Source organism: Lissotriton vulgaris, unplaced genomic scaffold (genome assembly GCF_964263255.1).
Source record: "Lissotriton vulgaris unplaced genomic scaffold, aLisVul1.2 SCAFFOLD_963, whole genome shotgun sequence".
Taxonomy (NCBI): domain Eukaryota; kingdom Metazoa; phylum Chordata; class Amphibia; order Caudata; family Salamandridae; genus Lissotriton; species Lissotriton vulgaris.
The window spans coordinates 46,527-73,502 of NW_028248000.1; the positions used below are offsets into that span (position 1 = coordinate 46,527).

Genomic DNA, 26,976 nt, shown 5'->3' on the forward strand with positions numbered 1-26,976 from the left:
GGGTGGGTTAAGAAAAGATTGGCGGTATCTAGTACCGAGTTCGGCAGAGAAGTAAAGGAAGACAGGGGTGACCAGACTCCTTTGAAACTCCCCTCCTTGGTTTGTGAGGTTATTCAGGATTCTGTATCTCACATCGTTTTATCCATGTGTCTGGAGAGTCAACGTGTGGTCCATCAGGTGTTAATGATGATTGACTCCGGGGCCACAGGCAATTTCATAGATAGTGGGTTGGTGACCTTACTAAACTTGAAACGCATACCTAGACAACACCCTGAAGAAGTGTGGGCGGTAGACCGGAAACCATTAAAATCTGGGTTGATTACAGAACAGACAGAAGAGGTTTTGTTGGTTGTAGAACTGCCAGAAGGGGAACATCGAGACAGTTTGATCCTAAATATAATCGAGGCCCCACAATATGAGGTTATTCTGGGCATGCCCTGGCTTTCGTATCATAACCCCGATATTGATTGGAAGGAGAAAAGGTTAAGGTTTCCATCACCAGAATGTCAAGCACACATGTCAGTACATCAAGTCACTCAGGCGGGAGAGCTGTCTACTCCTTTTCAGGTGGCTACTGCTGCGGAAAAGGAGGTAACATTACCCTATGAATACCAGTCGTTTGCGGATGTTTTCAGTGAACAACTAGCTAACGAAATACCCCCTCGTCGTACATACGACTGTTGCATCGATTTGGTTGAAGGAGCCCTGATGGCCACATGTCGTGTATATGCATTGTCAGTGCCTGAAACTAAACACCTCAAGGAGTATTTGACTCATTACCAGTCTATAGGCTTTATCCGTCCTTCCAAGTCCCCGGCAGCCTCTCCTTTATTTTTCATAGCTAAAGCGAATGGAGAATTAAGCTCTTGTGTTGATTATAGAATGCTGAACAAAAACACTGTCCGTAACAGATATCCTCTCCCCCTCATTCCTGTACTGTTAGATCAAGTACGGAAGGCCTGCATTTACACTAAGTTGGATCTCCGGGGGGCCTATCACCTGGTAAGAATGAGGGAAGGTGATGAATGGAAGACGGCATTTAAAACATGTTACGGATTGTTTGAATATACCGTTATGCCTTTTGGACTATGTAACGCCCCGGCAGCATTCCAATACTTCCTAAATGATGTGTTGAGAGACCTGGTGGATATCAGTGTGGTCGTCTACATTGATGACATCTTGATCTATTCCGGAAATGTAGTTCTCCATCAAGAGCATGTTACACAGGTTCTACAAAGGCTGAGAGAGAACAAATTGTATTGTAAGCTCAGTAAATGTGAGTTTGGTGTGAATACCATGGAGTTTTTGGGAGTCATGCTCTGTCCTGATGGTTTACAAATGGCTGAAAGAAAGGTGCAAGCAGTACAGTCCTGGCCCACACCTAAAACAGTGAAAGATATCCAATGTTTTCTGGGTTTTGCGAACTACTACAGGAGATTTATAGATGGATTCTCGCATATAGCTGCACCTCTTTCTCGTCTTCTTAGAAAAGGGGTGGGGTTTTGTTGGTCGCAGGAAGCTGATGCTGCTTTTGTTCATCTCAAGAGAGCGTTTGTTACCGCTCCCATATTGGCACACCCGCAACCTGAGTTACCATATATTGTTGAGGCAGATTCCTCGGATGAAGCAGTAGGGGCTATCTTGTCCCAAAGACACCCACAAACAGGCCAACTCCATCCTGTGGCGTATCTATCAAAAAAGTTGAATCAGGCCGAAAGAAACTATACAATAGCGGAAAAAGAACTACTCGCTATTAAAAAGGCCTTCCAGGAATGGAGACAGTACCTGTGGGGGGCCTTGTATCCTGTGACCGTGTATTCAGACCACCGTAATTTGCAATATATGCGAACGGCTAGACATTTGTCTCAGAGGCAATTGAGGTGGATGCTGTTGTTTGCTGAATACAACTTCCTCATTACCTTCCGTCCAGGCGCTGAAAACAGAAAGGCGGATACTTTGTCCCGCTTGGGTGATACAGTGGTGGTGAAGGCTGATCCTCCGATGGATGCCGTTATTGAACCGAACAAGGTGCTATGTGTGCTTAACGCAGATGTGTTCCTGGAGACAATCAAAGGACAAAAGACCGAGGTGGCCTGGAGGCTGTGGAGTAGTAAAGACACCGGACGGTCCCTTAACCGTGGTCTGCCTTTTGTAATGAACAAACTGTTCTTGCCTACCATGGAAAGCAGAAAAAAGGCTTTCGAGTGGTGTCACTCTTCACCAATGTCTGGTCATCAAGGTATAAAAAAAACAGTGCTTTTGGTTCAGAGACAGTTCTGGTGGGATACTCTGTCCAGAGACGTGACCCTGTGGGTGGGACAATGTGAGGTGTGTGCATGTGCAAAGTCCTTGCAGTGTCAGAGCAAGGGGAAACTTATGCCTTTACCCACACCGAAGAAGCCATGGCAAAGCATCAGCATGGATTTTATCACAGGGTTGCCTTCTGATCATGGTCATACAGCTGTGCTAGTTGTGGTGGATAGCCTCACGAAAATGGGTCATTTTATACCATGCAGAAACCTCCCCACGGCTGGTCAAACAGCGCAGCTGCTCTTGTCTAATGTTTTCCGTTTCCATGGAATCCCTGAAGTCATCATATCTGACAGGGGTCCTCAGTTCATTGCAAGCTTTTGGAAGTCATGGTGTTTGGCATTAAAGATCAAAGCCTCTTTGTCAACCAGTTTCCATCCCCAGACGGATGGTCAGACTGAACGGCTCAATCAGACTCTGAAAAAATACCTACGTTGCTATGCTGCTGAGGCTCATGACTCCTGGGTATCCCTGTTATGGCTGGCTGAATTTGCCTACAATAACGCGTGGCATAGTTCATTGGGGGTGTCCCCCTTTTACGCCAACTATGGATTCGATGCTCGAACATTGCCTATAACCATTCCTGGGGATGTGGGTAATCAGCCTTCGGTGTTGAGTCTGGTCCGCCGTTTACATGCGGTCCAAAAGAAGGTGTCTAAGCATTTAGTCCAAGCCAAACAAGTCTACAAGAAGTGGGCTGACAAGCATCGAGGGGTGGGACCTGTTTTCCGGGTGGGGGACAGAGTGTGGTTGTCCACCAAGAATATCAGGTTTAAACTCCGTTCGGTGGTCCATCCTAGATACATTGGTCCGTATGCTGTTTTGAAGCAGGTCAACCCTGTGGCGTATAAACTGAAACTTCCAGCTTCTCTTCGTATCCACCCTGTGTTTCACTGCAGTTTCTTAAAGCCGGCATTGGCTGCGCGACGGAAGGCGCCTCCTCCGGTGCAGTGCGATGATGGTTTGGAGTATGTGGTGCGCTGCATAAAAGATTCTAAACGTCGCAGAGGCGCATTATGGTACTTGGTGGCCTGGAAGGGCTACACTGCTGAGGACGACTCCTGGGAACCGTCCCTGAATGTGCATGCTCCTGTTGCTGTCAGGTCGTTTCATCGGAGGTTCCCTGCCAAGCCTGGGCCTAGGAGGCGCTAGGAGAGGGGGCATACTGTCAGGTTTCTGCATCACCGCGCCTACCTAACTGTTAGGAACTACAACTCCCATGAACCTTTGCTGTGGGAAGTATATGGGTGGTGGTGACAGGAAGGAAGTTGCACGTAATTCTGAGTCCGTTTTTAGTTTTGCTTCGTGTTGTGAGAAGACCGGGCTGCTTAGCGTCATGCTGCTGCTTGCTGTTGGAAACTTCCTGATACTGTCTCGCCCGTTGCTAATGAGGTACTGTGAAATAGAAAGCCGCTGGGAGCATTCATACTCGCGCGCTTTCTTGCTTTGTTTGTGAAGTCCTTGGTTTGGAGGTTACGCATCGGCTGATGCGTACCATTACCGAGATCAGCTGAGCTGGGTTTCAGTTCCGCGGAACTACGCGGCGGCTGCTGCTAGTTGCCGTTCATGGCTTCGTTGCTTTAGAACTATTTTCCTGCAGAGATCTGGGAGAAGTAGAGTATTGCGGGGATTAGGAAATACCCCCGGGTGTTCTTCCTTATTACTGCGAAGACCGGAGTAGTGTGGTGGTCTCAACTACCTATTGCCGGCTAAAGGAACTGTATATTACTTTATTGAGGTAGCGGAACGTGGTGGTGGTCGCAACCACACGTTACCGTTTCATAGTTTGCAAGAACCTAAAGTTAAAGTGTACACCAACGTTTTTCTTCTCCGTTTTGAGCGGATATGTCTTCCTATTAATTACTGTGAAAGGAACATTGCCTGATCGAGTGTCAAAAGAGCATTTTCTCTACAAACTCTTTTAAGGTTTTTTGAACTACTGACAAGTGAAATACTCAAAGATTAATTTAGAGAAACTTGTCATTAAGTTAGGGGTCATTTACAAGGTCCATCTCCACATTATATGGTGTGTATCCTTAAGGGTTTTTACTGAGTTTATAGACTGCTTAGTGATTAATGTGATAACCAGTGTGTTTCATTGCAGGAAGCTGGACTGATACTCTCTTATGCATGTTGGAGGAATGTGTACAGCCTCTTAAGGTATTCTGAGTTCTAGCGAGAATTATTGAGAGTAGCGGTAAGTTTGATTGGTGTTATAATTCTTATGCTCTGTCATTTCAGATCCCTTGTCCCTGCTGACCCCTACCCTTCTCCGGTCTCTTTTCATTATATATCCCTCACCTGATGGTTCAAACCCCCTGTGTACTAATTCAGGGTGTTGGTAACATCAGGAGGTGGACCCCTTTATTCATCGATCGGATCCTGTGGAGCGGGCCGTGACAGATTTAGGGTTTAGGGTAGTGTTGTGGTGTTTGTGTAGTGTAGTGTAGGGTAGTGTTTTAGCATTTAGGGTAGTGCTGAAGGGTCGTGCAGGGTAGTGTTTGGGTGTAGAGACCGGACTGGGGGTCGGGGGTCGTGCTGGGGTTAGTGTTTTAGTGTTTCGGGTAGTGTTGTGTAGTGCAGGGTAATGTTATGAGTTTCAGGGTAGTGCTGGGGGGTCACGCAGGGTAGTGTTTAAGTGTGGGGACCGGACTGGGGGTTGGGGGAGGGTCGTGCTGGGTGTAGTGGTTTAGGGCAGTGTTGTGGTGTTTGTGTAGTGTAGGGTAGTGTTTTAGGGTTTAGGGTAGTGCTGGGGGTCGTGCAGGGTAGTGTTTAAGTGTGGGGACAGGACTGGGGGTCGGGGAGGGTCATGCTGGCAACCCTACTTTATATTAATTTTGATTAAATGTCTCGCAATATGGCAGTAAATCGAAAATACAAAGGATGGTCTGATGCACTGTCATGAATGAAGCGGTACAAAAGGGGGTGGTGATGGACGGAGCATCTGAACTAATCAAACACTCACACCCAGTCAACAGATCTGGGTTTAATGCATCAGGCCGAAAGAAACTATACAGTAGCGGAAAAAGAACTACTCGCTATTAAAAAGGCCTTCCAGGAATGGAGACAGTACCTGTGGGGGGCCTTGTATCCTGTGACCGTGTATTCAGACCACCGTAATTTGCAATATATGCGAACGGCTAGACATTTGTCTCAGAGGCAATTGAGGTGGATGCTGTTGTTTGCTGAATACAACTTCCTCATTACCTTCCGTCCAGGCGCTGAAAACAGAAAGGCGGATACTTTGTCCCGCTTGGGTGATACAGTGGTGGTGAAGGCTGATCCTCCGATGGATGCCGTTATTGAACCGAACAATGTGCTATGTGTGCTTAACGCGGATGTGTTCCTGGAGACAATCAAAGGACAAAAGACCGAGGTGGCCTGGAGGCTGTGGAGTAGTAAAGACACCGGACGGTCCCTTAACCGTGGTCTGCCTTTTGTAATGAACAAACTGTTCTTGCCTACCATGGAAAGCAGAAAAAAGGCTTTCGAGTGGTGTCACTCTTCACCAATGTCTGGTCATCAAGGTATAAAAAAAAACGTGCTTTTGGTTCAGAGACAGTTCTGGTGGGATACTCTGTCCAGAGACGTGACCCTGTGGGTGGGACAATGTGAGGTGTGTGCATGTGCAAAGTCCTTGCAGTGTCAGAGCAAGGGGAAACTTATGCCTTTACCCACACCGAAGAAGCCATGGCAAAGCATCAGCATGGATTTTATCACAGGGTTGCCTTCTGATCATGGTCATACAGCTGTGCTAGTTGTGGTGGATAGCCTCAAGAAAATGGGTCATTTTATACCATGCAGAAACCTCCCCACGGCTGGTCAAACAGCGCAGCTGCTCTTGTCTAATGTTTTCCGTTTCCATGGAATCCCTGAAGTCATCATATCTGACAGGGGTCCTCAGTTCATTGCAAGCTTTTGGAAGTCATGGTGTTTGGCATTAAAGATCAAAGCCTCTTTGTCAACCAGTTTCCATCCCCAGGCGGATGGTCAGACTGAACGGCTCAATCAGACTCTGAAAAAATACCTACGTTGCTATGCTGCTGAGGCTCATGACTCCTGGGTATCCCTGTTATGGCTGGCTGAATTTGCCTACAATAACGCGTGGCATCGTTCATTGGGGGTATCCCCCTTTTACGCCAACTATGGATTCGATGCTCGAACATTGCCTATAACCATTCCTGGGGATGTGGGTAATCAGCCTTCGGTGTTGAGTCTGGTCCGCCGTTTACATGCGGTCCAAAAGAAGGTGTCTAAGCATTTAGTCCAAGCCAAACAAGTCTACAAGAAGTGGGCTGACAAGCATCGAGGGGTGGGACCTGTTTTCCGGGTGGGGGACAGAGTGTGGTTGTCCACCAAGAATATCAGGTTTAAACTCCGTTCGGTGGTCCATCCTAGATACATTGGTCCGTATGCTGTTTTGAAGCAGGTCAACCCTGTGGCGTATAAACTGAAACTTCCAGCTTCTCTTCGTATCCACCCTGTGTTTCACTGCAGTTTGTTAAAGCCGGCATTGGCTGCGCGACGGAAGGCGCCTCCTCCGGTGCAGTGCGATGATGGTTTGGAGTATGTGGTGCGCTGCATAAAAGATTCTAAACGTCGCAGAGGCGCATTATGGTACTTGGTGGCCTGGAAGGGCTACACTGCTGAGGACGACTCCTGGGAACCGTCCCTGAATGTGCATGCTCCTGTTGCTGTCAGGTCGTTTCATCGGAGGTTCCCTGCCAAGCCTGGGCCTAGGAGGCGCTAGGAGAGGGGGCATACTGTCAGGTTTCTGCATCACCGCGCCTACCTAACTGTTAGGAACTACAACTCCCATGAACCTTTGCTGTGGGAAGTATATGGGTGGTGGTGACAGGAAGGAAGTTGCACGTAATTCTGAGTCCGTTTTTAGTTTTGCTTCGTGTTGTGAGAAGACCGGCCTGCTTAGCGTCGTGCTGCTGCTTGCTGTTGGAAACTTCCTGATACTGTCTCGCCCGTTGCTAATGAGGTACTGTGAAATAGAAAGCCGCTGGGAGCATTCATACTCGCGCGCTTTCTTGCTTTGTTTGTGAAGTCCTTGGTTTGGAGGTTACGCATCGGCTGATGCGTGCCATTACCGAGATCAGCTGAGCTGGGTTTCAGTTCCGCGGAACTACGCGGCGGCTGCTGCTAGTTGCCGTTCATGGCTTCGTTGCTTTAGAACTATTTTCCTGCAGAGATCTGGGAGAAGTAGAGTATTGCGGGGATTAGGAAATACCCCCGGGTGTTCTTCCTTATTACTGCGAAGACCGGAGTAGTGTGGTGGTCTCAACTACCTATTGCCGGCTAAAGGAACTGTATATTACTTTATTGAGGTAGCGGAACGTGGTGGTGGTCGCAACCACACGTTACCGTTTCATAGTTTGCAAGAACCTAAAGTTAAAGTGTACACCAACGTTTTTCTTCTCCGTTTTGAGCGGATATGTCTTCCTATTAATTACTGTGAAAGGAACATTGCCTGATCGAGTGTCAAAAGAGCATTTTCTCTACAAACTCTTTTAAGGTTTTTTGAACTACTGACAAGTGAAATACTCAAAGATTAATTTAGAGAAACTTGTCATTAAGTTAGGGGTCATTTACAAGGTCCATCTCCACATTATATGGTGTGTATCCTTAAGGGTTTTTACTGAGTTTATAGACTGCTTAGTGATTAATGTGATAACCAGTGTGTTTCATTGCAGGAAGCTGGACTGATACTCTCTTATGCATGTTGGAGGAATGTGTACAGCCTCTTAAGGTATTCTGAGTTCTAGCGAGAATTATTGAGAGTAGCAGTAAGTTTGATTGGTGTTATAATTCTTATGCTCTGTCATTTCAGATCCCTTGTCCCTGCTGACCCCTACCCTTCCCCGGTCTCTTTTCATTATATATCCCTCACCTGATGGTTCGAACCCCCTGTGTACTAATTCAGGGTGTTGGTAACATCAGGAGGTGGACCCCTTTATTCATCGATCGGATCCTGTGGAGCGGGCCGTGACAGATTTAGGGTTTAGGGTAGTGTTGTGGTGTTTGTGTAGTGTAGTGTAGGGTAGTGTTTTAGCATTTAGGGTAGTGCTGAAGGGTCGTGCAGGGTAGTGTTTGGGTGTAGAGACCGGACTGGGGGTCGGGGGTCGTGCTGGGGGTAGTGTTTTAGGGTTTCGGGTAGTGTTGTGTAGTGCAGGATAATGTTATGAGTTTCAGGGTAGTGCTGGGGGGTCACGCAGGGTAGTGTTTAAGTGTGGGGACCGGACTGGGGGTTGGGGGAGGGTCGTGCTGGGTGTAGTGGTTTAGGGCAGTGTTGTGGTGTTTGTGTAGTGTAGGGTAGTGTTTTAGGGTTTAGGGTAGTGCTGGGGGTCGTGCAGGGTAGTGTTTAAGTGTGGGGACAGGACTGGGGGTCGGGGAGGGTCATGCTGGCAACCCTACTTTATATTAATTTTGATTAAATGTCTCGCAATATGGCAGTAAATCGAAAATACAAAGGATGGTCTGATGCACTGTCATGAATGAAGCGGTACAAAAGGGGGTGGTGATGGACGGAGCATCTGAACTAATCAAACACTCACACCCAGTCAACAGATCTGGGTTTAATGCATCACCGTTCTTTAGCCCACTCTGCCACCCCAGTTCAGACATGGCCATATGCAAATCAGTCTGACCCTGTGCCTCATGGGAAGAGTCCAGCCCGAACTGCCAAGTCATGCCTTCCCTGGACCGGAAACAAGCTTCCGAGGACCGGTTTCTGGCATTTCAGCCGTCTTCAGCCCGGCTTGCTTGAATCCAGTGGCAAAGTGAGCAAGGGACTCACGTCTGAGCATACCCTGCCAACTTATGGTGAACAAAGCGGTACAAAAGGGGGTGGTGATGGACGGAGCACCTGAACCAATCAAACACTCATACCCAGTCAACAGATCTGGGTTTAATCCATCACCGTTCTTTAGCCCACTCTGCCACCCCAGTTCAGACATGGCCATGCACTGTCATGAATGATCAGATTAATTAGATCATATTCAGACCAGCTGCAGTGCCAGCCTGCCCTCTTTAACTTATAACAGCATTCTGTGGCAGTGGCCTTACATTTCTGGTGCTTTCAGCGATTTTAAGTTCTTCTTCGAGTTTCTTGTTGCTCAAATGGATGCAATTTCTGCTATTTATATGTTACTCTTGTCTTCATTGCTTGCTTTTGCTTGCGAGAAAGTGTCACTCATAGTTGTTGAAATGTCACTCATTACACTGAAATTATGAAAACATCACTCACAGCAATCTGAAACCTTGGCAGCATGCCCGTGATGAAGGACATGGCAGGTGCTCACCCTGCGTATTGCTGTCTTAATTGCAGGTGCCCACCCTGCATTATGGTGCCACGTGGAGGGGGTGCCCACCCCGCGGTATACTTCTTTTGAAGTGGGAGCCTCATTGCGCCGAAAAACAGATCACCGCCGCAGCTCGAGTGAAAAATGCCCACCGAACCGGAAGCGCAGCAAAAGTTTGCCTGCCTGTGGGCGGGGCCAGCAGCAGGACCGGAAGAAGTGCTGGTGATGGTGCACGGCTCCCATGAGCAGATCGGAGCCCCAATGCACCTAAGGAAGTGAAGACGGAAGGGAGTACGGGAGCCTACCCCGCCTCCAAGAGCTCCAAACCCGAAGTCCCGGTTCCCAGGATGGGGCCCGGGTGAAGAGGCAGCATGGCCGAAGGAGAAAGCTGCAGCGGCCGCCAATGGCAGCCCGAAGGGGAGAGGCAGCCGGAGCAGGCCGCGACCCAGTGACATCCCAGGCGGGGCTCCCGTGGTAAAGAGGGAGCCCCGCGGCAGCCGCAGTGTGACCGGGCAAAGAGAGAGTCCGGGGAGTTACCAGGTGGGGAGAGGGGTGTGAGTCGAGGCACGCGATTGGTTCTTCAGGTAGCCTTTCAAATGTCCCCGTATTTGAAAGGAGAGACTCACTGAGGAGGGGCGAGGACAGAGTGTGAGATCAGCTGGTCTCCAAAGTGGCGGAAAAGGGCAGGGGCGGGACAGCACAGCCTGAGCCTGGGCAGGCATCGATCAGCCAGAATTGGATGTAAGTTAAAAAGCCCTGCCCGCCCAGGCCAGCCCCAGGATCTCTGAGACTCTGAATTGACTTTTCCAAACATGGCGCGCACCTGTGCACGAATTAATGAATTTTTCTCAGAAACTTATGGCATTTTGCTACAAGCAGAAAGGAGTGGAATTGTATTTAATGTAGCCGTCTATTGTACCCTGATAAAAGCATTGCTCTCAGAGGGTTATTTAGAAGAAGCCATGAAAGTGAATGAGCGGTATGTTTTGTTGGATTTTTTAGTGAGCATTTTTATTCCTAACATTTGTCAAATAACTTTGTAATGCTTACACAATGCAATTCATCGGAAACAAACTGACTTTCAAGACTCTAAATGTTTTTGTTATACTCTTGCCAGAATCCTGTGCTCGGCTGACCAATTCTTCCTATTAGACCAAAGGTCCAACTTGATTTCTTATGGAGACAATGTGTTTCCGTTGCCGTCATCCAAGATTAGAATTTCCATGCCGCTACACTTACGATGTCTAAAGCTAGTCTGCTTTTTTTGTTTTTTTTTAGGTCTTGCCTAGCGGTGCAGCACATGCGCTCCTCGCTTTGTGAGGCATGCAGTATATACTATATGTGAGGGAAGCCCCGCCCACTCCCCCATCACTTTTTCATTGGCTTGTGGCTTTATCCTTTCTAAATGCTGCCTTCTGATTGGCTTAGAGGCTGCTAATCCCTCCTTATGACGGTCATGTCTCCTTCCATGGCTATTGGCCCCTTTACTGCATGTTTCCTGTGCACTACTTTGTCCCCGTGCCACCCCTTCCGCTGTCTGTGCCTTCTCTCCTGCCCCTCCCCACTCCCGTTGTTGTGCCTTAATCACGCCCGCCACCCGCACTCTTGTTTGCAGTGCAATAGTTGTCGCGTAATTGCAAGTCCTCTTGAATTACAAATGTTTGTTTTTATTTTACTCTGTACGTTGGCTCGCTGGCCAGAGGTGCGCTGTGTCTGCTCAAACCGCCCCTTCCTCTGCCTTCTCCCCCTGCCACTTAAAACAAGATGGAGAAGAGACAGTTTCTGAAGTGCTGCAATATCTTCAACCCTCTCTTATTCCCGTTTTTGACCGGAAATCCTAGGGAGTGAATGTCAGAGTAAAGCTGAGAGCAGTCACGGCAATAAGTGATGCTAGTTGCTCGGGGGAGCCCCCTGAAGAGACATCAAAACAGTCTGCTAATGTATCGGCCTTTTTCCGGTCAGGTGAGAGCGGCGCCCCCGAAATTCTTATATAGTCACAAGCTCACAAATGGAAGCTGCATTCACTGCTCCCACTTCACTACGCGATCACCGCCCGCTATGATTGAGACGTGGACATTCTAAAACGGCCGCCGCGGGCTCGATACCATATCACCCGGCCCACGTCCTTCTTCTGTGTTAGCGGCACCTTGCCAGTGAGGTCCGTGTCGCTGCTATACGGGCCGTCGCGTGTGATTGCCAGGGAAGCCAGCTTCCCTCGCAGGAACCGGAAAAAGACCCGCACCGGGACCGGCGATACTGGGAACATTTGGCAGCCCGGCTCCAGTGAGTGTGGGTCATTGGCGGGAGAAGTGGTCCCGTTCTCTAGAGAAGCTAGTCTCTGCTTGTTTTTACATCACCCCCATGTCCCCCATCCGCTGGTCCCACCCTAGGCTCAGAAGGCCCCTTACAGAAAGCCCCTTCTTTGATTTAGTTTGACTTTCTTCCCTGTTAGGTGGGTTGTTGGGTGCGACCCCCTCGTATGAGCCCCCACATGACCCCCCCACGCAACCCCCCCACGTGATCCCCCACGTGACCCCCCCACATGAACCCCCCTGCGCGACCCCGCCACGTGACCCCCTCGCATGACCTCCCGCGTGACACCCGCGTGACACCCCCGACCCCCCTGCGTGACCCCGCTGGGCGAAACACCCCCGCGCGAAACACCCCTGCGCAAAACACCTCCCACGCGAAAAACACCCCACGCGAAACACCCCCGTGTGAAACACGCCCCCCCGGTGCGAACAGCCCCCCCGCACGAACCGCCCCCCTCCACATGAACCGCCCCCGCGCAAACCGCCCCCCCCACAAACCGCCCCCCCACACACGAACCGCCCCCCACACGCGATCCGCCCCCCACGTGAACCGCCCCCCCACGCGAACCGCCCCCCGTGCGAACAGCTCCCACGCGAACCGCCCCCCCTGTGCGAACCGCCCCCCGTTAACCCCCCGTGCAAACCGCCCCCCCGTTCACCCCCCCCTGCGTGAACCGCCCCCGCGTGAACCGCCCCCCCTGCGCACGAACCACCACTGTTAGTATTCAGATACTGCTCACAAAGAATACCACTAGTCTTCACATAGTGGTCAAACTCAATGAAACTAGCCTTCATTTTGCTCTTGAAATAGCACAAGAGCTGCAAATAAACCCTAACAGAATACTACTATGCTTCAAATACTATTCTTCTAGAATACTACTAGTCTTCTTGTAGCAATCAATTGAAGTGTTCATTATGTATTTGAAGGGTAGTTGAGTAGAACTAGTATTCGCTCATTTGCATATTTCGGCTTGTGGTCATACTACTTAGTCTTCATGCATACTAAATAAATACTATATTTTAATAGTAAATGAATAGTAAATGAATACCACTGTAACCACTGGAATCACATTAAATGAAGATCTTCTCTTTTGATGAAGGTTGGCCGCTAAGCAACAATGCCGTTTTTTGAGCTTTTTTTGCAGGTGTACATTCTGCTATTTCATACAAAACAAGCCATTACTTTGTATGCATTCTACCAAAATAAACACCATCCAAAATTACATGAGCAATCTTTCATTTTTAAGACTAAAATATAGTTTAATATCAGATAAGCATATAAACATTATGCAGCATTTTCATAAACATTCAATTCTTTCTTAGGCAGATAAGCTTTGCTTTGTTAGGAGAATTACGTTTGAGGAGTTGCAACCCTATTCGTCTTTCATTTTTATCTATGTTTACCTCACAAAACACACAAACACACTTACCATCCAGAGCAGAGCACAGTAGCACCACTTGTTATTCGATAAGAGGAATAAAGGGAAAGATAACATGACCTGAAGGTGAATGGTTTTTCAGTCGGCTCCAAGTGGATTGAGTAATTTAATCGATTAAACAAACACACGGGCTTTGAAAATAATAGATAATTTTAGGAATGAAATAAAACACTGCAATGGAAGGGGAAATAGATGGTTGTTCTTTGATATTTTTGCAGCATGATAAACGGGGCAATCGAAAGATAAGAAAACGCCATGGGCTATATTTAGAGCATTGTCTTCTGCGTGCACTTCACAGCGAGCTCTACTTTGAGCTTAAACTCCTCTTCACTGCACAGAGGTTTCCCGAAAATAATTAATATATTAAACACTAAGTTTGTGCGTTTAATATATTAAATAAGTTCCATCTTAATACAGGGGTTGAAAGTATGCGATACACCCTCCTCGCAATTATTCATTGTAGCATCATCGATGCAAATTAATATCTACACCTCAGCGGTCATTCATGATATGGAGCCATGGTTACATTTGATCTCTTCGTGTGAATATGTGTGGGCTTTTGGGATAATGCGCAGGGGTGCCATGCTATACTATAGAATTCCAAGATGAAAGGCAGCTGTCTCTCGGGGACTGTAACAGTGCCGCTTGATCAAAGGCGAGGAATGGATAGAACTGCTGTTAGGGGGTGGTGCGTGCACTTTTATTATTGGAGAGCAATGTAAGTACTTCTTTTTAGCGTGACACATTTTACACAGCTGTGAAGGATATTATATAAGTACACAGTTAACTCGCAGTATTTCCACACAGCTTGTCTTCCGGCTCAAAGATCAAGCATTGTTTACATCATCGCTTTCTTATATCGTTATTTCAGTGTTAAAAATAATAAAAACCTTTTACATTCCTAAAATAAAACGATCTGCCAGTAAAATCATGTTTGGAACTTTGACTCACATATCATTTTACCAGTGCTTGGTGGTATAGGCCCCTGAGCACACAACCACTTATTGATCTGGAAGCACATAACAGGATAATGCCAAAGCATGAGTAATCAGCCGATGCTAAATGACATCGGGGACTTGTGTCTGTCACGGGTGGATAAATAAGGTGCAACGGTCGGGGGTTAAATATGCCCTGTTCAAAATATGGAATCGAATAACTTCTCCGTAAAGCAATTCAAGGGAAAAAAAGAATTTAATTGCCCATGTGTTTCAAAGGCCCGCCATTCTCCCTGGGACAAATCGAGTACCGTGTGAGAGTCAGAGAGAACTGTATCATAGTTCTCTCCTTTGTTGAAAAAGGCAAAACTGAAGGGGGATCCCAGCTTTGACCCGAAAGGGTTCTTGCCCCCCTGTGGACGGGGAGAGGGCTGCTTCCACATAACAGCAGAAAGAACCACTATGGTAAAATGTTGTTGGAGCAAACAAGAGAATGGACATGGTATTCGAGTTGGCATGCCGTCACAAATGATCATTTCCGGTTGAAAGGACATGTGCCACCTGGGTGCAGGCCCGTTTCTAGGTGCTGTGCCGCCCTAGGCGAGAATTGAAAAATGCCGCCCCCCCCTCCCTTTTTCTACCATCACTCTCTCCCCCGTCATCTAGGCTAGAAGAATAAATGCATTAGATATAAAATAACTTGTATTAACTTTGCAAACATGTGTACACATTTTTATACTGTAACCACTGTCAGAAGTGCAGTCAGAGCTTACAACATTTACTTAGAGCGCTCACCCTAAAAATAAAGGCTTTCAATTAAGGAACCATAAATACAAGTTTGAACAATATGAACATATGGACAACAAATTACCTTAACTGCAGGCAGAGGCAGTGCCCTTCCCTGATCCATAATGTGGTACTGCAAACTGGCAGCAAAAGGGTTTGTACAGCAGGGGGTTGGGCCTCCTTGTCCCAAGGACAAAACATACATGAAAACTTGTTGCCCTTGACCCCAAACAATATGTCCTGGCCGTCCAGCTAAAGGAACTCCACATCCCTGATTGTATTTCGTTTTTAAATTTCTCTCTTCTAGCTTCAATGGTGTTTTGGGTTCTTTCTCTTAATCCAACGATACCTTCCTTGCCTTTAATTTAGCAAAGTCTTTAAGAAGATCTCTAATGTCAAGCTGGAAAGCCATGTCTTTTTCTACTGAAATTGTGGCTAGTCCCACAAGTCTCTCTTGGCTCATGGAACTGCGCAGATACGTTTTTATTAATTTGAGTTTTGAGAAACTCCTCTCCGCACTTGCCACTGATATTGGTAAAGTCAAAAGGATACGAAGAGCTACGAACAAATTAGGGAAACCATTTTCTAATTTGTTTTGGCACAGATAGTTCAGCACATTTTCGGGTTTCGCATTTTTTTGTATTCGATGACTTAATCCTGAAAGTTCAGAGCAGAGAGCTGCCGCATCAATGTCCTTTAGAAAAGATGGGGTTTCTCCAGGTCTAGGCTGTGTTAGAGCGGTTTCCAATTGGATACACAAATCCATGAGTTCTTTGGAAGTTTTCATCTTGAGGTCACTCATATTGTATAGAAAACCAAATAATCTTGCAATTTCATTTAACTGTGTGAATCGCTCTTTTACAGAACTAATTGCAGTGCCCAATATTGCAAAATAGTAATTTACTCTGAATTTCTCTTTGGGGTCAGCAATGGGTTCATCTTCTGATTCGTAAGCAAACAATTTCCTTTTCCTCCTTCTTTTCTCTGGCTGAAAAATTGGCTCAACATTGATTTCTTCAGCTACCTCTCGAGCATCAACCAAAACTCTCTCAAATTCCATGTCACTCCTCATGTTTTTTAAAAACTCCTCTGTACTTTTAAGCTCATTTACTGTTTTCTCAAGAGTAAAGTGCTTCTCCTGCATCCGTTTACTGGTGAAATTGATTTGAAATAATATACTGTGCCATGTTACAACTGCAACAACAAACTTAAATGAAGAGATACTGTTTAGAAGACCTTCAGCTTCAATCTTAGTCATGGTACCAGAAGAGCCTTTGAAAGTTGAATCTTCAGTAATTTCAAACAACGCATCATATACATGCGGTAACTGGTACCTAATGGGAGTTAAGGCATCGATCCTGCTTGACCACCGAGTATCACTCAGAGATTTTATAGTCAAAGATGGTATATGACGTTTCAGTATATCCCATCGACGTGTTGACGCAGCAAAGAATACATACAATCGTTGTATAACATCAAAAAAGGCTGTTGCTTCAGTGCAACACGAAGCAGCGTCATTTACCACAAGGTTGAGTGTGTGGGAACTGAAGGGGACATAGAAGGCACACGGGTGAATATCCAGAATTTTCTTCTGCAGACCTATTTCCTTGCCTTTCATATTGCTCCCGTTATCATAACCCTGACCTCGTAGGTCTTCAATTGCCAATGAGAAGCTTTTGAGCTGATCTCTCAGAACATGACTCATTGATTCACCTGTGGTTTCGGTTAGTGGTACAAATCCCAAAAAGTGTTCTTTTATTTGCACGAGGCTGCTTTCTTGGAAATCTTCATCAGAAGACTAACATGGCTCTGTTCCTGAAGATTGCACGATGTCCACAAATCTAATGATCATGGTCATTTGTTCCGTGCGGCTGATATCTGGGGTGCAATCAAGAATGATAGAAAAATACTTTGCCTTCTTAACCAATGAAATGATTTTGTCTTTGATACCGTTTGATAGCACCTGGATCAGTTCGTTTTGAATAATGTTGCCTAAATAGTGAGCATGTCTTCTACCCTTATTTTGTATTCTCCTGAGATGTTCATTCATAATAGGATCAAACATGGTGAGCAGTTCCACAATTTTAAGAAAATTGCCATTGTCATGAGCATAAAGTTTATCACTGCTGCCACGGAAAGCCAAATTTTGTGCACCGAAGACTCGTACAAGGCATATTACACGCTCTAAGATCTGATGCCAGTACTTTTCTTCTTCTTTAAGCTTTTTTGTACTGACACTATCTATAGTTGCATCTTGTTTTAGACTTGTATACAGGCCCTTCCAGTTATGGAAGTTGGTTATATGTTCAACACTCTTTTCGTGTGAAGACAGAATTGCTGATATATTATGCCAATCGTTGCATCCATTCTGAGTGAGACTTGTACTTGAATTTCCGCCAAATACAGTACAGCAAAAACAGAAAACTTTATCGGTTGATACAGGATACTGGAGGTATTCACGGTAAACAACTTCTCCATTTGGAAGTTTTCTTTTATAATGTACAGCTGAAAATTTCCTTTTTTTCTCATCTAAAGGAAATTTTTTGCTCACTTGTTTTGGCCCATTTTCAACCAAAAGAGTTCCTAATTTGTCTCCACTTATTGGTAAGTGTTCCCAGGAAGCAGGATCTGAATAATCTATTTTAATGCTTTCTTCCGTTACTGTCTGGCGCTTACTTTGATCACCATCTTCAGTGTCAAGGTTATCCTTTGCAGTATCCACTATAACGTCTTCTTGTTCTTGGCTGTTAACTTCTATGGCCTTGTCTGGTAGGCCTATATCGTCATCTTTTTCTGAGGTTGAAGTTGATGCCTCAACAATTTCAAGAGAACTCTTTGGAAAACGTAGAAATGTTTCAATAGACCCTTCCAATTTGGATAGTTCTATTTCTCTATCCGCTTTTCTTTTTCTGTACCGAGCACCTGAGAGTTTTTTCCTGTCTGCCATTTTTGATCCTTTCTAAATTCTACCTGAAAAAATATAGGGCAATAATAAGTCGGAATATTGTATAGATTCAAAATGCATATTATACTTGTAAAAAAACAATACCTAATTTAATATCCAGAATGCTCTTTTTCCTTGTACATATGTCCTTGGAAATAAAACTCTGGAGGATAATGTATTTGCTGGAGGGATCCATGTTGTGTCTAGGCCCAGTTCTTCATTTATAGATAATGGCCAAGTTAAGGGGCCATCAGGCCTCCTTTTGATCAAGTGGCCTGGAACCTCACACTTAAATGTAAATGAAACCGAGGTAAACAGAAGTGCACAGCATGTTAGCTTTTCACAGGTACTTAAGAGAGGCATGCTTTTCACTTTTTTTCAGTCCCTTTATGCAAGTGCATGAACTGTAAAAATGTCAGATATGTTTCTCTGTCACAGTATTTACGCACACTTTAATTAGAACTAGTGTATATCTTTTATAGCACTACTCAACCCAATGCAGGGTGTCGGAGTGCTTTACATAACATACACATTTAAAATAAATTGTGCAAGTGTGTAAATCAATGTACAAGATGTGTTCAGTGAGGGTTAAAAGATGTAGCATGTCACATAACCTACATAGCTCACTATGGTATATTAAAAGGCTTACTAATTATGAACAGCAAGTAATGGTGTTCAAAGCAGTAACCCACTTACCTGGGCTACATTAAAAAAAGATTCTGTCATCTGCACATTACATGATGTGCTTTGAAGGAGACACACTAAGTTACCTTCTACTACTCAGATCTGGGACACACAAAATTGAGATCTCTCCAACAAATACTTTAACATACATGATGAGTATTACAACATGCTATGTTCCATTTCTTTCATTGAGAAGGGCAACTTAGCCAGAGTGTTTGTGTTTCTTCGCGCTAAACTGAAGGACAGCCAGAAAACCCCATCACTAATAAGCAAAAATGAAGCCTGCCTGCTGCAAAATGGCTGGGTCTCAAAAGCTTTTTACTGGAACCAGAAAAGTAAAGCACTGCACGCGCCCTATGTTATGGACGCAAACGTATAATGGCACACAGACAGCAGGTGGCATTCAGGGGTGGCCAACACAAAGTCGGCTGGGGCACTGGCACAGGCCACATTTGGTCACTTTCTAGCTCCAGCAACGCCACTGCGAATCACCCACCTTCACATCTCTTCCCGTTAACATGCCTGGGGCAGTGCAGACTTATGCTTTCCCTGCCTGCTTGGGGAAGGAAAGGGCCTAGGGGGCGGGGGCCTCTTCTTCTTAAGGTACAAGGGCTGGCTGTGGTGAAATGACACCAGGCCCAGTTCCACTGTCCACGCACTGGAGGCTCTAGACCATCACGAAATGTGAAAAATCTACTGCTTGAACCTCCCACTTTCAAGAAGGAAAGATCGATGGCCCAATCCTTTTCAGGCAGCGCTGCGCAGTGAGATTCTGGAACTCATTTCTGCCTCAGCTCCGGACCACCACCTCCTCCCAGGCCTTCAAAACTGACCTCAAAGTTCTCCTCCTTCAAAGACACTTCCAAATGTAATTCATGCCCTCTCTATTATCTGAAGTTCTTCCCATTATAGAAAAATCTACTTTACATGACTATGGAAGTGCCTTCCCAGTGTGTTCTTGTGGTTTGAGAGTCTGCCATTTATTGCAGTATTATCCTTCTAACTGTGTTTGGTACTCGTTTGTACCATGCACACGTCACTTTTCTCTTCTAACACACTGTTTTCTACCTCTTACATTTTGTTTGTTTTCGATACTTGCACAAGTGCCACCATTGCCTATGTAACGTTTGGTGTTTGAGTGTCCTCCATATATTGCAGTATTATACCTCTATGTTTACTTTGTATGCTTTTGTAACCTGCACACATGTCACTTTTTCCTCCTGTAATGCACCGTTTGCTACCTATTGTATTTTGTTGGCTCACGATTGTCACTTTTGCCTCATTTAATGTAACGTTTGCTTTTGTAATTTGTTCACTTGTAATGTTCTCATGTATCAGTTCTGTTCCTATTGTGAAGCGCTCTGACACCTTCCGGTAAAGTCCGCCCTATATAAAAATGCATAAATAACAAGGTAAGGGGTCCTCTGCTCTTAAGTTCTGCACTGTGCACACAATATTATGATGCATGCATCTAGATCATGAAAGAAATATACAATATTATATGGTATTTCCTGATATTATAGTATAGTCCCATACAATATTGTATAGTTGATGGCATGTCCCCCCCTCAATTTCCCACAGCCTCTCTTCCCACCTTGGCACTGTTCCTGCCTAGGACGAGCAAAGATCGATGATGTGCCTGTCAGACTGTACTAGTAAAGCAAGCCTCCCTCTCTCTCAAAAGTGCAGTATACCTGTCCATTGCCTGTAGACCAGATTCAGCAGGGCAGGCAGACTACAGTGACAGTGTTTTTTCGCGCGCCACTCTCCAGCCGACCGTGACTGAGGACGGGCTCGGTCCGGAGTCAGGCCGCAGCGGAGCGGAGATAACAACAGATAAATAATTATGAATGATTCACCTCACCGGCCGTCACCCGCCGGCCTCCGCCTCATTTACACAACATGCATTAGGCCTGACTCAGTGTCAGTGATGATGAACATTATTACACAGTGACAATTACAATACATATTAAGATGATTGATTCATTTAAAAATATTCGATTTTGCAGCATGCAAATGCATCCGAATTGGATGGATCCGAAATATATATTTTTCTATTTATTTTCGCAGGCAGCCAGGCCCAGCGGCCTGCTCACTGACTGACTCACCGGCAGGCCTGCTCACCGGCGGGCGGTGCGTGCACTGATTGACTGCTAGTGTAGTGCGACAGTCACTCGCGACCTGCTGCTTTCCTTGCTGCCTGCTGCGTACCGTCGTAGGACACGACCAGTCGACCACCACACGGCCAGGCCTGACCAGATGGACCACGGGCGGCTATGCTGTTTTGCCTCCTGTGAGTCGTGGTGCTGGGGTGGGCCGGGTCAGGAGAGGGCCGGCGGCCGGCGGGAGACGGAGCGGAGTCAGGACGGAGACCCAGGAAAAGACTCCCTGTGTGGTGGCACTGGCTGGCAGGTGGCAGCTGCAGACCAGTGCAGCCAGTTACTAATTAAATTATGGGCAAAGGGGCGCAAGGCCAGGCCCAGTCAGTGCCGACACGACACACACAGACCGTCCCCCGCGCTGCACGCGTCGAGAGAGATGGTGGCACTGGTGCGCCGTGCGTCACCGCCGTCACTGGCCTGCCCTCCCTGGCAGAAGCCCTGGTCATGGATTGGTCAAGAATGTTCCCCAGCGCCGTCATTGGTAGCGCTATTCCAGCGCTACAAGATTGACAGCCCTGGGGACCCACTAGTGTGTGTGTCCCACAGTCAGACCCGCACCCCGCTCTTCTACACACACACACAGACACAAACGTGACGCCATAATAATCTAGGGTGTGCACGCACGCGCAGCGCTCAGCAACACAACAAGCATCAGCAAATGCAGTTCAATTGCAAACATCAGCAGGCCACAGGCCAGGTCAGGTGCGTGCGTGCGCTAGTTCAATCACTTGCACAGTGCACTGAGTCCAGACTAAGATACCGCCCCCATCATTTTGCCGCCCTAGACGGCCACCTAGTCATGCCTAATGGCAGAAACGGCCCTGCCTGGGTGCAGTAGATGCAGACTGACAGTAGCCAAAGACAGGAAGGTTCATTGATATAAAGTTCAGAGTGGCCAAGCCACCAGAGGAAAGGTGGTGATATTAGTTGTGAATGCCAAGCTCAAACAATTCCCTGGTGTGGAAGATCTCAGTGGTGGGCTAGCTTGGCAGAACTTCAGTGTAATATTCTCCCTAGAGGATGAAAGGTCTTGGAAGTGCCTGATTCTGTGTACTGGAGCCAGCTAAAAGAGAGGGTCAAGGAAGATCCTCTAGGATGGAATTGGGGGGCACAGAGGTTCTCCTTGGAGCTAGATAAAGATTATTATAATTATTCAAATCCACTGTTCATTGCCTTCAAATTCTGTATGATCCTACTCCCCATATCATCATGTCTAGTCCTTTATAAGTTACAACCAACTATATGGGAACTAAGCAATTGCCCTTGAGTATATCGTTTGCACTTACATGTATGCAAATGTATTCAATGAACCTGAGTTTTTCACATGTTTGGGCAGTAATTGAGGAGACCATCAATTGTTTTGGTGAAAAGGTTAGCATCATAATTGAGTTTTTAATCAATAGATGTGAGTCCTGGCTTTCACTGAAGGCTAGGGGCAGTATAAAAAGTATTGTAGATCCAGGAAACAAGCATGGCGTAGGTCTTCAACAAGGATAACGATAAATCTGAGGTATTGCTGAATCATGGAGCGAACACAGGAACAATGCTGTGAAACTTTTTCCTCAAACTGCCGAATGATTTTAACAACAATCTTTTCTAGTGAGATTGTTAATTTAGTGATGCAGCATAAATAGTTGTCTTTTGTGCATTTGAGGCATCTAAAACATTCACTCTAAGGATTTGCTGCTGTGGAGAAATATTGCTCTTGGAAAATGAGCTAGACGCTAAAGTACTGAAATATTTTCTTGAGCACTCCATCATAACTGTGTATAAACTAGATCCTATAGCTGCAATATATTTTTAAAATTGTTTAGGAAAATTCGCCCTCAAAACCTATTGTTTTATAAAATGCCCTCACAAAGATCTTACAATCACCCCAAGTTAAGTCAGGTGCTCAGACTTGATTCAACACGGGTCTGCCTTGTAAACCCTACACATTTGAAGTTTTAGTACACCTCTGGTAAAGGGGTAAGCAACAGTGTGGATTCTCTTGAATTTAGCAAGGCTATCAAAGAAGATATGATGTTCATATTGCCTAAACATTATTGTTCTTCTTTTCTGAGTTTAAAAGAGGGAGAAATGGCAATAATCCATAAACTCATATGTAGCACAACTCCTTGTGTCAACTCTTCTTCCTAATATATTTATATGACTGTCTGTGCTATTGAGGAGCATATCTAACAGTCACCCACTGTCTGCAATTGTGTCGATAAAATTGATCAACTTTCTTTAATTGCTATAGTCACTTCATAAAATATAATGCAGTGACTGTTGGTTACACTTGGCAAAATCTGCAAACTTTTAGATATTCTGAAAAAAATATTTGTTGTGTCACAGAAAAAGACCAAACTGGTACAGTTCATCATCAACTTCCAGAATGGGCAAAAGACTGAAAAAATGGCTTTGCAAGTTAAACATCTACAGTAGAAAACTATTAAGACAAATGGACCTTTGTGAGTATGGCAGTAGATACAGCAAATATCACTGGAATACCTTTCTCCAAAAAATGAATACACACAAAGAAGCACACTGTAATTTGAAAGGCTTTATTAATAATTTAAGGTCCTATTCTAGTGCAGAGTATATAAATAAATGTAGTGGAAGTCATGCCAACTCTGTTGAATTAAAAAAAATACTACAATTAAAAGCAATAAAGATTGCCAACATGTTAAATGGCAATATTTAGACAACATCCATCTGTGATAGAATTGATTCCTCCCTAGGAGTTGACCTGCATAATACATACCTGCTCCTAATTCAGTGTTCTTTCAGTCAGTAGCCTACTTTGGAAGCAAGGACAGTCTTCATTATGTTGTGTCGCTGTAGGAAACTGGTTTTATATAAGGTACACCAAAAAGAGGTGTCCATGCAAAGAGTCCACGGATTCCCTTACTAGTGGACATGGGCTTGCTCTTGCAATCTCAAGGTGTTCTTTTAAGGGGTAGGGGTGCCAAGCAGCCTGAGGCTTATCCGAGAGGAGTGTTAGACATCTGCACATATGCTCAGTAATCAATAAATGATGCACACAACCATATAAGGAGATCCACACCAATTTATAAAAATAACACATATTTTCATTTACCTTTAGGCACCAAGATCATCAAAACTAGGTAAGTACATTTTAAAATAGCAGGTTTTAAGTAAACAGGGTTTTGATACTTTAAATCGCTATAGAAGCACTTAATGGCAATGTTAACTTAGGAAGAAAACATATGCTACATACTTTTCAGGGACTTACAGGAAATTTTTCCCGGGTCTTCGGGTGAGTATGGGGCAAGGTCCAAGGCAAAACCACATGTCACCTCAGGATCGTATGAGCGTCTGGGTGCAGAAGTGTGTTTTTCAACATCGGGTGACTCTGATACTTTAAATCAAAATTGAAGCACTTTGGGGAAATGTTAACCTCTGGAGGAAAAACATGTATTGCATTCGGGCACTCGACAGCCACTTACGGGGCCAATATTCTGGAATTAGACTGAGTATGGGGCAAGGTCCAAGGCAACATCAACAGTTCACTTCATGCAGCACTGGGTCAGCCAGGTGCAGAGGTGCCTTACAGCATGTAGTGCCCCGTTCAAGTCTTATGGAGATCAGTCTGTCGGAAAAAGAGCCTCCAGGCTCGGACTGAGGAACCAGCCGGATGAACTCACAGGGAAGCTCAACTTTTGCAAGGCTCAGGCAAAGCCTTTGGTCCTCTTCTCTATGAAACCAGGGCGAAGGTGCAGAGGTGTCTGTTAGGCGTCAAATTTGTGTCACTGGGAGCAATTGAGGTAGAGAGGGTTTGGAAACTGAGGCTACAAGTGGCGTTGTGAAGTCCACAGTAGGCAAGTCCAAGGTCTCTAGAGGTCAGCGGGATCACACAGCCTCTGTTGACTCACTTCAGCTGGGGTGCAGAAGTATGGAGCAGTAGCATTTTGTGGTGTTTGAGTTTTTGCAATCCAGAGCATTCACAGTCTGCTTTTGGGTGCCTGCCGGATGCAGGGAAGCAGCTCTGCTGCTCCACGGGAGTGCTTGACTCTTTTTTGAAGGCAGGCAGTCCTCCCAGGAATTAGAGGCACAACAGCTGCAGGGAGAGATGTCTTCGGGCCGTTTCAATGGGAAACAGCAGACAGCCCAGCAGGGGTGGTGCCAAGTCAGTTGCTCAGTCATTTGTTTTTGTGGCTCTGCAGTGTCCTTCTTCTTTGTAGGTCGTCAGGATCTCAGTACCACATTAGCACTGTTGGTCCACTTCAGCTCAGGCTAGGCAGCTCGGGTGCAGTGGTCCTTTCAGGTGTCATAGCTTAGTCTTTGGTACCTACAAGATGCAGGGGAACAAGCCTGCAGTTCCATGGGAGTTGCTGAGTCTTTGGAGAAGTATTGATAGTCCTCCCAGGTTTTGGAGAAACAGTGGTGTGCGAGGAAGATGACTTTGGTACAAGTTCTCGAGAATAGGCAAACAGGCCGGCAGGGCTGGTGCCAAGTCAGTTGCTTCTTTTGTAGTCCTTGCTTTCATGGATCTTCTTCTTCTTTTGATCTGAAGGATATGATTTCTTGGTGCAAGATCCCCCCTAAATACTAAATGTAGGAAAGTATAGGGTAGTAGCCAATGGGCTACTTAGCCCTGTGGTCACTATGCCCCCCCATATGACCACTTCCTGGGGTAAGTGGATATAACCCTGCACCAGAGATCCTAAATGTGCCATCACAAAGATGGTCACTGCTGAAAAGTAGCATCCACTTCAAGGGTGTTGCTCGCCTTAGGGTGGGCACTCTGTCTTGTCTAGCCAACCTGACCAGGTGCCAAGGGCTCTCCTGTTATAGAAGCCATATTCACATACCAAAAGCGGTGGGCCTATTGGAAGCTCCCCAGCCTTGCAATGCTAATCCACAGGCCATCCAGTGAGAGGGGGAGCAAGGCACCCCCTGCTCGAGCAGGCTTGGTTTATGGCTCCTGGAGAGCGAAGTCCCTCACCCTTTGGGTCAAAAACGTGTCTCCGGTGTCAAGCTGGTTGAAACCAGTCAGTCAGAATACCAGTGGCTCTAAGGGGCCTTCTTTGTGCATGTATTACTCAATCCGATACTGGCATCAGTGTGGGTTTATTAATACGAGATACCAAACATCCATTTTTCAGTGAAGCCATCATATAGCTGGGGAACTCATTTCTGCCAGTGCCCAGCACATGCTTGTAAAATGGCTTCCCTGTTCACCTGTAATAACAGCAATGGAATGGACCAGCACAGGTGCATACTCGCTCATGTGGTGATGACCTCACATGTAATATATTGCACCTTGTCTTAGGGCTGTAAGGCCTGCTGTAGGGGTGACTTACCTATACTGCATGCAGTGTCGGTATGCATGGCACGCAGCGTTTTCACTTTCTTCTGCACCAAGACACGCAGCCTGCAGTTGGAGTTTGCATGAGCTCTCTGCGAGGGCCCTTATGGTGCCACAATTGGTGCTGTTGTCCTTAGGGACCCTCTTTAGTAACCCAGGGTACCGTTTACTAGGACTTTCAAAGGGTACCAAAGGTAATGCCAATTTGGGAAAACAATGATATGGTTTTGGGAAAGAGATTTGCCACTGGGGGGGCTGTTTGCAGGAACCTTAAGCACTTTTAATCGAAATCACATCAAATACCAGGCAAAAAGTGGGGGTGACAATGTCGAAAAGGACACTGTCCTACAGTGGGTGTCTTTTGAGAAGCAGATTGCTTGCTGGCAAGACAAGTAAGTGCCAGTGTGTGACCTTAACACAGACTGTTTGAGAATTCAGTTCTGTGTTTAACTTGTATGCTACCTTTCAGAAATATGAAGTTTCACTCTTGTTAAGAAGCTTTAGCTTATGTCCTAGATAATGTTTCTTAACATTTTATGAGTAAAAGAAACCTTGTGAATTGTAGTGTAAGGCATGAAAAGAATCATGTCAGTAAGATTTCAGATTCAGCATCAAAATGCCCAAGAGACATTCAAGATAACAGTGGTATAGCAATTCAAGCACTTGAAGGAGAGGTTTGACATAAAGTTGGTGAAGCTTGTGGAAGAGCAGAGTGCAATGTTCACTCAGACTGGAGAGCAAGTTTGCACCCAAATAAAAAGCCATTACGAAGTCGTGGAG

The 26,976-nt window shown here is 45.9% G+C and overlaps 1 pseudogene; it reads right to left on the reverse strand.

Moving 5' to 3' along the window:
- Window positions 1-15,426: 15,426 nt before the first annotated feature.
- LOC147664955 (zinc finger MYM-type protein 1-like) lies at window positions 15,427-17,169 on the reverse strand (annotated as a pseudogene).
- Window positions 17,170-26,976: the final 9,807 nt, after the last annotated feature.